At 28.4% G+C, this 9,675-nt stretch overlaps 1 protein-coding gene across 1 annotated transcript in view; it reads left to right on the top strand.

The window, feature by feature from the left end:
• LOC107455101 (uncharacterized) overlaps positions 1–9,675 on the top strand; it is a 139,119-nt gene that overhangs the window by 24,168 nt on the left and 105,276 nt on the right. The gene's annotated exons all lie outside the window — the stretch shown is intronic.

The raw sequence follows: 9,675 nt of genomic DNA on the forward strand, positions 1-9,675 counted from the left end.
ATAAAATTTCAATAAATTTCTCGAGTAACTATTATTATTAAAGTTCCCCTCATTAAGTACACAAAAGAAAAAATTAATTTTCCCCAAATTTAATATCAACTTTTTAATTTAAACTCAACTCCCTACCTTAAAGATGCTTTCAAACAAAGAGCCATTTCTATATCAATTTTAAAAAATAATTAAACTGTAACATTTAAAGTTTATCGCTAATATTTACTTGACCAGAAAAATTAAAACATAAAATAAGGGAATTATCTATCAGCAGCTTTATTCCTAAGACCTTGAATTCCTTCTCATAAAAAAGCAATAACGCAAATCCACTTAGATGTTGATAAATTAGATTATTTTGCTTCATTTCGTCATACTTAACATTCATTCATAAAGTGTAACAGCCTGCTAGGAGGTTAATATGAATTTTCTTAGGGATGTCTAGACGAATTAGGTAATATTTGCTTCTGAAAAAAATCGATGGTCGTAATGCATACTTTTTATTTGCTTGATTAACTTTAATGTTTAAAATCATTTTAATTTATGTTAATTTTAAAACAATAATAGACCCTAAATAGTTCTGTATATATTTTAAGTGGACATCTTCGGTTAATCCTATCGTTACTAGTATTTTTTTATAAAAATATATTTCAGTATATCAAGTAATTAAAAACAGAAATATATTTCGTATAAAAATATTTGATCAAATAAATTATTTTATTAAATAAATTTATATTTCACTAAATGATTAATCATAAAAAATGCACTAAATTATTTTCTGAACAATAAAATAATTAGGCTGCATATTGACAAATAAATGTGTATTATTATGCGTACATATGTAACCCACTAATTGCGAAAAGTTTGCGATCTATTATTTTATGTGAGTTCTAAATAGAAATTGATTTTTGATAAAAGCATATTTTATCTACTTCGGACTATTATTGAAGATTTGCAATCGCAAACTTCAAATCGTATAATTGCAAACGCAACATTTGAGGTGATGAAAAAAATTACTTTTATGAAAAAACCAGTAGGGCATTAATGCTTCAATTAGTTGTTTTCTAATGTTGACTTCTAATTTAGTTTAAAAAAATAGCTTTTTCATAAGTTTATATCGGAATACGACACATTTCAATTATTAATCTATATGAAATTTATATTATATTTCTTCAAAAAATGTTTTAAGATTATAGAGTTATAGTGCTGCCAATTTTCTAAGCTGTTCGCAAAATATTTTACTGAGTGGCAGATTATTAAAAATTAAAACTTTTAGAGCTTTTAGTAAAAGCCTCACTACAAAATGTTGGAATAAATTGGCGTTTTGAATTATTTATATGCAGTGGTATGAAAACAACTTTAAATCAAATTTATAAAACAAATAATCATACATTTAAACATAAACTTAGCTACCACTAGAAGAAATTTTCCCCAAAAGCGTAGAAAGTTAACCGCCCTGGAGTTACTAATCATCGTCTTGTTAGTTCGGGAACATTGATCCTTAATGAGTTAATCAATTATGATATGACGTCTGAATAAAAATATTATTACCAAAAATGTCAATAACTGCGGGCAGTTGAGAAAAAGATATTTTTTATTGAAATTACTAATCAGATGTACCAGTCGTACGAGATTTTATTTCATAACCGTCGTTGAACAGCAGACCTAATTTTGAGTTTACGACTATCAATATTCAACTTCCTAGACTTGTAATTTTTAACTCTTGGATCAAGTGTTGGGAGAAATATGCCTTCGTGGAGAACTTTTTCATGGAATTAACACGCATTTGTGTTACATAGAGAGAGAAAACCACGAAAACCTCCCACGGTTAGTCAGACGTCAAGGGGACTCTAACCCATAATCCGCTTACGACTGAGGATATTTTTCGTGAGTGCTGTGGTTAGTGCGAGTCGGGTTCGGACATCGTATCGACCAGGGGATTCTAACCCGGGTCACCTGGAGGCGAGCGCTCTATCCACTGAGCTACCATGACTCTCAGTCGTATGAGAGTGCTTCGATAAAGGACCTGACAGATGTGTTTCTAGGTAGATTTCCCTAAAATTATATTATAGCTAACTACTGTTGTTGAAGTGTTACCCTAATAAATTATAATGGAATAAGGATTCGCTGATAATAGAAACCATGATGTCTTAGTTACCCTGACTCTAATTACAGGCACTCTACTTTAACTGAAAAAGTTATTGTTCATTTAAGTGTCATATCAATAAATAAAAATTCAAACTTATTCGTATTGCTGAACAAAAATAATTCTGTAAAAATTAATATTCATGTACATTCTAATAAAGAATGTACATAAATATTTATTAATTTCTACAGATATTAATGTTGCATGGATTAATTATATGCTAATGAAAATTAATATTTAACTGAATCTGGTAGCATATATGAATATCTTAGTATAACTATAGATGAATATCTTAGTACAATTACAACAGTAAAAATTTTGTTAAATCTAACTTAGAGTTTAAATTTTCAAAATAAGGAAACAAAGTTATGACAATATCAATTAAAAGCATCGAAACCAGTTTGTTTGTTGGATGAACTAAAAGTCAGTAAAAAATAATTATTAAAAAAGACTTTTACTTTCAGACGAATAAACTGATTTTGATAGTTTGAATTCTATTTTCACTGTTTTTATCTAAAAAGACATTGATCTGGTTAGACAATGGTTTTTTCTCACTTAAACAATAGATTTTACAATTTATGAGTATATGTTTAACACATTACTAACATGGCATATAAATATGTATATTTAGAGAGGTGATAACGGAACACACTATTTTAATTTGGGTACAAAGATTGGAGTAACGAGTATGATACAGATAGCAATCAATGACAGTTATATCAAGTGTTGTTAACTTTTAGCTATAAATATTAAATCTAAAAATGCAATATAGATTGTAATACGTCGATGCAATGTATACAACCCCAAAGATGCAACGCAAATAAACTTGCAATGAAAAATATGGCAATTATTTGAGGGTCAAAAATTAGAATCCTTAAGGAAAAAAAATTTTTTTTATTCATGTAAATAGCGTTTCTGTTTCTAATTTCGTAACTTAAAACGTCTTTAATATTTAATTAGCATTTTTAAGGTTAGGTCCTCGAACCATTTAAGTCCAGTATCTGAAAATCAAATCATTAGATGAAAGGTCATTAAGGGAGTTCACTTAAATGTTATTAAGGGAGTTAGCACACTTTACATCATAGATACATGATAATAAAAATAGCGACCATTTTTGATTTACCGATCAAATGTTTTAAAGTGAATATTATTTTCACATAATTATTACAACTTGTAATACATCGAATACGTTGACGTTATACATCGAAAAGCAATTTTAATAAAAACTCATATTTTACAAATTGGAGGATTTTTAAGATCAGTCAGCATTTTCACATTTATTTTATTTGATAAAATAATGTTTTCATAAACATTTAGGGAACGAAAATTTTAGAGTACTTTCTAAGTTATAATACAAATCAAAATATATAGTTTTTCAAAACAAATAAAGCAAATCTATGTGACACGTATGCAAATTATGTGTAGAATATATATATATATATATATATATATATATATATATATATATATATATATATATATATATATATATATATATATATGTAATACAAAAATTAAATACTTTTGTATTAATAAAAGAATTAAAACTCTTTCGTTTTCATAAAATGTCTTTGTTAAAGAATAAACGTCGAGAGATTCTATTTTGGGAAATCAAGGCTGAAAACATACCATTGAAATATAAATAGATTTATATTTCAAAGGAAGAGTTATTTATAGAATCGTGCCCTTTTTCAATTCCATATAAGGAAGCAGAAATGATTTTCCTTAATGCGTAAGGATACAAGGAATGTATGAATGTGCCTTTTTACTTCAAATCTATGTTGGTATAAAACGTAAGAGCGCATAGTTTTGCGTGTCCTTTTCATCATAATGTGATCCTGATAAGCTGTGCCGGAATTGTCCGGAGTCTTGTCCATTCCCCTCCCGTAGGGAACTTGGACGTCCACTGTTAGCAATGCCAGCCTACATTTAATAAACCTGTTTAGAACGTCTGATGGCTTATGACTGCAATTATTTCAAGCTAAATACAACACTAATAACAGGGTTGGAGCCCTGTTATTACAAGTCGGCAGCATAGTTGCTTGCTGAGGAAATCTTTGACCGGCTGTGACTGCTACGTTGAAATTTTCCATCAACCCCGGAGGAGAAAAAAATCGGCAGTGAAAAAAACGTTGAAGGAAGGAAGGATGGCGATTTTCAACCCGTACTACTGGTACCTCGTTGCGCCTGAAATGCTGGAGAGTGTCCCCTGAAACCAGTGAAAGTATCCCATCCGATGACCCTACAGTCCTACAGTGTCCCATCCATCCAGTTCTGATGTTCATTAGTGCTCAAAAAGAAATTTCACTTTGGTTCAAAAATGAATTAGTCTCTTACAAGAATTGTTTTCTAAAAAAGGGAAAACAAAAGAGAATGTGCACGAATTTTAATCATGAATATTCATGAATTGCTACGATTTAAGTGCGCGAAAGAAAAAAAAAAGTGATATATTTTGTGTCTCTCGTCAACGAAAAATGGATGAAGGTCAAATGAAAAGGATTGACTGTAGATATATTTTTTTTTCCCTCTCTATTTTGTTATCTGTCTCAATGTTATGCTTAAATATTTTAGTAATATTGGATATGAGTAGTAATTTAAATATTTTATTTTGAATAATGGAATAGAGTATTTTTAAGAGTTAGCTTGTATTTCTTGTGTTTATATATTTTTTTTTATATAATATTATGATATAGTATTGTATTTATCGTGCATCTAAAATGTTTTTAAAGGAAATAAATGTGATTCAAACGTCAATTAAATTAGTGACGGCAAACAAAATTAAGTTATTATTTAAACTTTTGTTTCCAAATGATTTTTCTAGATTAAACCGTAACAAAATTTTAAATTTTTCTGAATTTTCTTTTGAACCAAACGATGAAGAATTTTCAAACAAACTACAAGAAATTTGTAATACTTTCAATTTTTCGGACTTAGTCAAAATTTCAGACATTTTAAATATTTCCAGTGAAGGAAATAAAGATGAAATTGCCAAACACATCTTAACTTGTTTATGCGATTTCAATTTTTTAAAAAATTCTTTAGTAATTGAAAATCCCTCTGAAGATGAGGAGGAAACTAAACAATTTCAATGTAAACAAACTCAAACGGATTTTGAATCACATTTACCAATTAAAAATTGTGTAAGTCAATTTACACAAGCTAGTTTAAATACTAAAATGTATGTTGATAAAGAAATACAAACTCATGTTTATACTGATAAAGATATGGCATCCTAAAGTCAAAATTCTAGTAATGATTTAAATAATAGAGAACCTGAAACTAAATTAATAGTTAATTTCGCTGATGTTGAAGCAGTTAATCCTATTTTTAAAGGAGAAAAACACGAAAATATAAATTCTTGGTTTGAAAATTTTGAAACTCATGCTACCTTATTTAAATTGTCTGATATGCAAAAATTTTTATTTGCTAAAAGATGTTTGAAGGGAAATGCATTAACTTTAATTAGAAGTGAAACTCATTTAAATTCTTATGAAAAATTAAAAAATCTTTTGTTTGAAGAATTCGGACTTAGTTGTAATAGTGCAGAAGTACATGCAATGTTGCAAAAAAGAAAGCAAAGGTATAATGAAACACTTCAAGAATATTTCCTAAAAATGAAAGAAATTGCAACTCAAAGTGATATTGATGACTTAGCTCTAATCACTTACATAATTCAGGGAATACCAGACCAAACAAATAATAAATCAATTCTTTATGGAGCCAATAATCTTTTTGAATTTAAACAAAAACTTAAAATTTATGAAAAAATTAAAAGTGACTTAGACAAAAATAAATTTCAAAATAATAAGGGACCATTTATGAAAAAAATGGAAAACCCAAAATATGACATAAAGTGCTATAAATGTAATGCACCAGGACATAAAGCCCCGGCTTGTCCTAAAAATAAAAGTGTAACCCCGAATGTGACAAAACCCAAAATACATCATACTACACAGGAGAACCCATTGAATCAATGTAAATATTGCTCAAAGAAAGGACTTTTGAATCAATTTCACATGGGCTCCTCGTGTGTAAACAACCCTAGCAATGTTGTTGAAATGAACGTTCAAAATATGACAAGTAATCAATAGCAATTACTAATATCCGGATATATAGTTAAAAATGAATACCTAAATGGAGGTAAAGTGGAAAATAAATACCTAAAGGGACGTCCAAAACAAAATAAAAATGAAAAAGTTAACAAAGAGATATTGTTGAATGTTGATACCGGGTCAACATTGAATGTAATACCAAAAGATTTGGTGTTAAAATTGAATATTCCTATTAAAAAATGTGAGGAATTAAATGTTACCCAAACGAAAGGTCAACTAACACTTAACAAAATTTGTGAGTTTCCCCTTAAATTAGGCAAAATTGTTAAGTCAGTTAAGTTTTTTGTAATTGATACTGATTTACCATATGCTTTACTTGGGTTGCAGACTTGCAAAGAGTTTTGTTTGTTTATTGATTGTGTCGGGCCAGTTGTTACTCAATTTGGTAAGAGATTGATCACCTCTGCTAATTCTAACAGTGACAACTTATCTTTGCACATTAGACAACAAAATTCTCAAAATGTTAAAGTTAAAAATGTTGAAAAAATAAAAGTTGAAGATGTTTCAGTTAAAGTAAACATTGAAAAAAATAATGTAAAGGGTAACAAAAATAAAAGGAAAAGGACAAATAGGAAAAAGAAAAAATGTCCAAAATTTTCAAATGATTCGGAGATAGATCTAGGTAATGGATGCATACATTATCAGGTTAATATCGACGAAAAAATAAAAAATGAAAGCGAGATAGAAAATGTGGACTTAAAAGAAATTTTAAAAAGTTATGATGATATTTTTGCAAAACATAAACATGACGTAGGAGAAATTAGAATCGAACCGCAAAGAGTCAGGTTAACATCAGATTTACCTATTTCTCTAAGGCCTTACAAAACATCCCCAAAACAACAACAGGAAATTGATTTACAAACAGAAGAATTGTTAAAAAATAACATTATAAAAGAAAGTTCATCCCCTTATGCTGCCCCTGTAACTTTAGTCTTTAAAAAAGATGAAAATAAAAAGAGTCGTTTATGTGTTGACTTTAGAAAATTAAATCAAATTACAAAAACAGATTCTGAACATCTACCTTTAATGCAGTCTTTAATTGAAAAATTATCTAATAGTTGTTATTATTCTAAAATAGATTTATCACAGGGATATCATCATGTTCGTATTCATCCTGATGACACTGAGAAATTAGCATTCGCTACTCACAATGGTCTATTTGAATACTTAAGATTACCTTTTGGCTGGAAGAATGCGCCAAGCATCTTTCAACGTACAATTCGTAGAATTTTAAATAAACATAAAATTAAATTTGCTACAAACTACTATGATGATATCATTATATTTTCTAATTCTTATGATGAGCATTTAACCCATCTTAAAAAGATTTTCGATATTTGTAAACAAGAAAACTTAAAATTAAAACTTTCAAAATGTTCATTTTTGCAAAAACAAATAGAATTTTTAGGATATAAAATTAGCAATGGAATTGTGTTCCCCGATAACCATAATATTGAGGTTATTAAAAAATTATTGCCCCCTAAAAATGTAAAATCATTGCAAAGATTTCTTGGATCAATAAATGTTTACAATAAATTTATTGATAGTTATGTAAGTATTCGACATCCTTTGAATAACTTGTTAAAGAAAGATGTAAAATGGGTGTGGTCAGAAAAATGTCAACAATCTTTTGAACTTTTAAAAAATGCTATTATTTGTAAACCAATTTTGAAAATTTTTAATCCTAATCATGAATGTCATCTTTTTGTTGATGCATCGTTAGTTGGAATTGGTGCTGTGTTAAAACAGACAGATGAATGTGGTGTATTGCATCCTGTAGCTTTTCATTCTCGTTCCTTAAGGGACTATGAAAAAAACTATGCAATTACAGAACTTGAATGTCTTGCTATTGTAGATTCTTTAAATAAATTCCACCATTATCTTTTTGGCCAAAAATTCACCATACATACTGACCATGCTGCTTTAGTTTGGCTAAAAAATGTTAAAAATTTCAAAGGTAGATTATTTAGATGGTCATTATTGTTAAGTATGTATGAATATGATATTAAATACACAAAAGGTTCTACTAATTTTGAAGCAGATTGGCTTTCGAGAGATGCAACACATTCACTTGTCAAAATTAATTGTAACAATAATAATGTTCATGTTTCACATTTGTTAAAATTGGATGAAATTGTTGAAGCTCAAAGGAAAGATAACTTACAAGGTAATTTTGTTGATATCAATAATGTTTTATGTGTACGTAAGAAAAATTTTACTAAAATAGTTGTTCCATTTTCGTTGAGATTAAAAATTCTGCAAATTGCTCATGATAAATTTAATCATCCAGGAGTGCAAAAAATGATAAACTTGATAACCCCTGTTTATTATTGGAATAACATAACTTCAGATATAGCAAAATTTTGTAGACATTGTCATACGTGCCAATTAAATAAAAAACCGCGACAAAAAAGATTTGGATTATTACAATCCTTACCCCCTGTTAATCAGTCATTTGACTTGCTAGCAATAGATAGTGTTGGTGGATTGAATTACTATAATTCAACAAAAAAATATTTAACTTTAATTATTGACCACCTCACAAGATACATTTGGGCTTTTGCATCAAAATCCATTAGCTCAGAAACCTATACAAATTTTTTACATCAAATTTTTCAAAATCAAATTCCTAGATCCTTGTTGAGTGATAGAAACGCTGCCTTTACTTCTTCTCATTTTAAAAAATTTTTGAAGCATAATAAAATTCAACAATTATTGACAACTGCACATCATCCGCAGTCTAATGGCAAGGTAGAACGCCTTGGTCAAACAATAATTACGAGTTTAAAATGTAAAATCAATGAAAAACCTACTAAAACTCCCTGGCCTACTATGTTAAAAGATATAGTTAATACTTATAACTTAACTCCACATTCTGTTACAAAATTTCCACCTGCATACCTCATGCATGGTAGACTCCCCTATGAAAATCCCTTAAAGGAAAAAATCTATCCACCTGTTGAGGAAGCTAAAAAAATAGCAATTCGAAGAACTAAAGAATATCATGAAAGAAATAAAATCTATTATGATCCTAGATTTTTAGATATAGATTTTAAAACTGATGAATTAGTTATGTTTGACGAATTTACTTATCCTAATACGAGGAAGTTGTCACCTCCTTTTAGTGGACCGTATAAAATTCTTCAAAAAATTTCAGAAACTAATTACAAAATAAATAAAAAGAATATGTTGAGTAAACAAAATTTTGAAATAGTACATGTATCAAAGCTTAGGAAATATCACAACCCACAAATGTTGAAATTAAATCATGAATAAATGACACTTGTTGTCCAGTTCGTTTTGCATAAAAATTTTGTATATTTTTGTGTGAAAAATTTTTTTGAAAATTTTAGTAGATTAGTTATGTAAATATTTCATTTTTCTTTCTGTTTAGTTACTAAATAGATAAATTGCATAATCATGTTTTTC

The sequence above is a fragment of the Parasteatoda tepidariorum genome, chromosome 10 (genome assembly GCF_982258835.1).
Source record: "Parasteatoda tepidariorum strain Cologne lab strain chromosome 10, Ptep-v5.0, whole genome shotgun sequence".
NCBI classification, from domain to species: domain Eukaryota; kingdom Metazoa; phylum Arthropoda; class Arachnida; order Araneae; family Theridiidae; genus Parasteatoda; species Parasteatoda tepidariorum.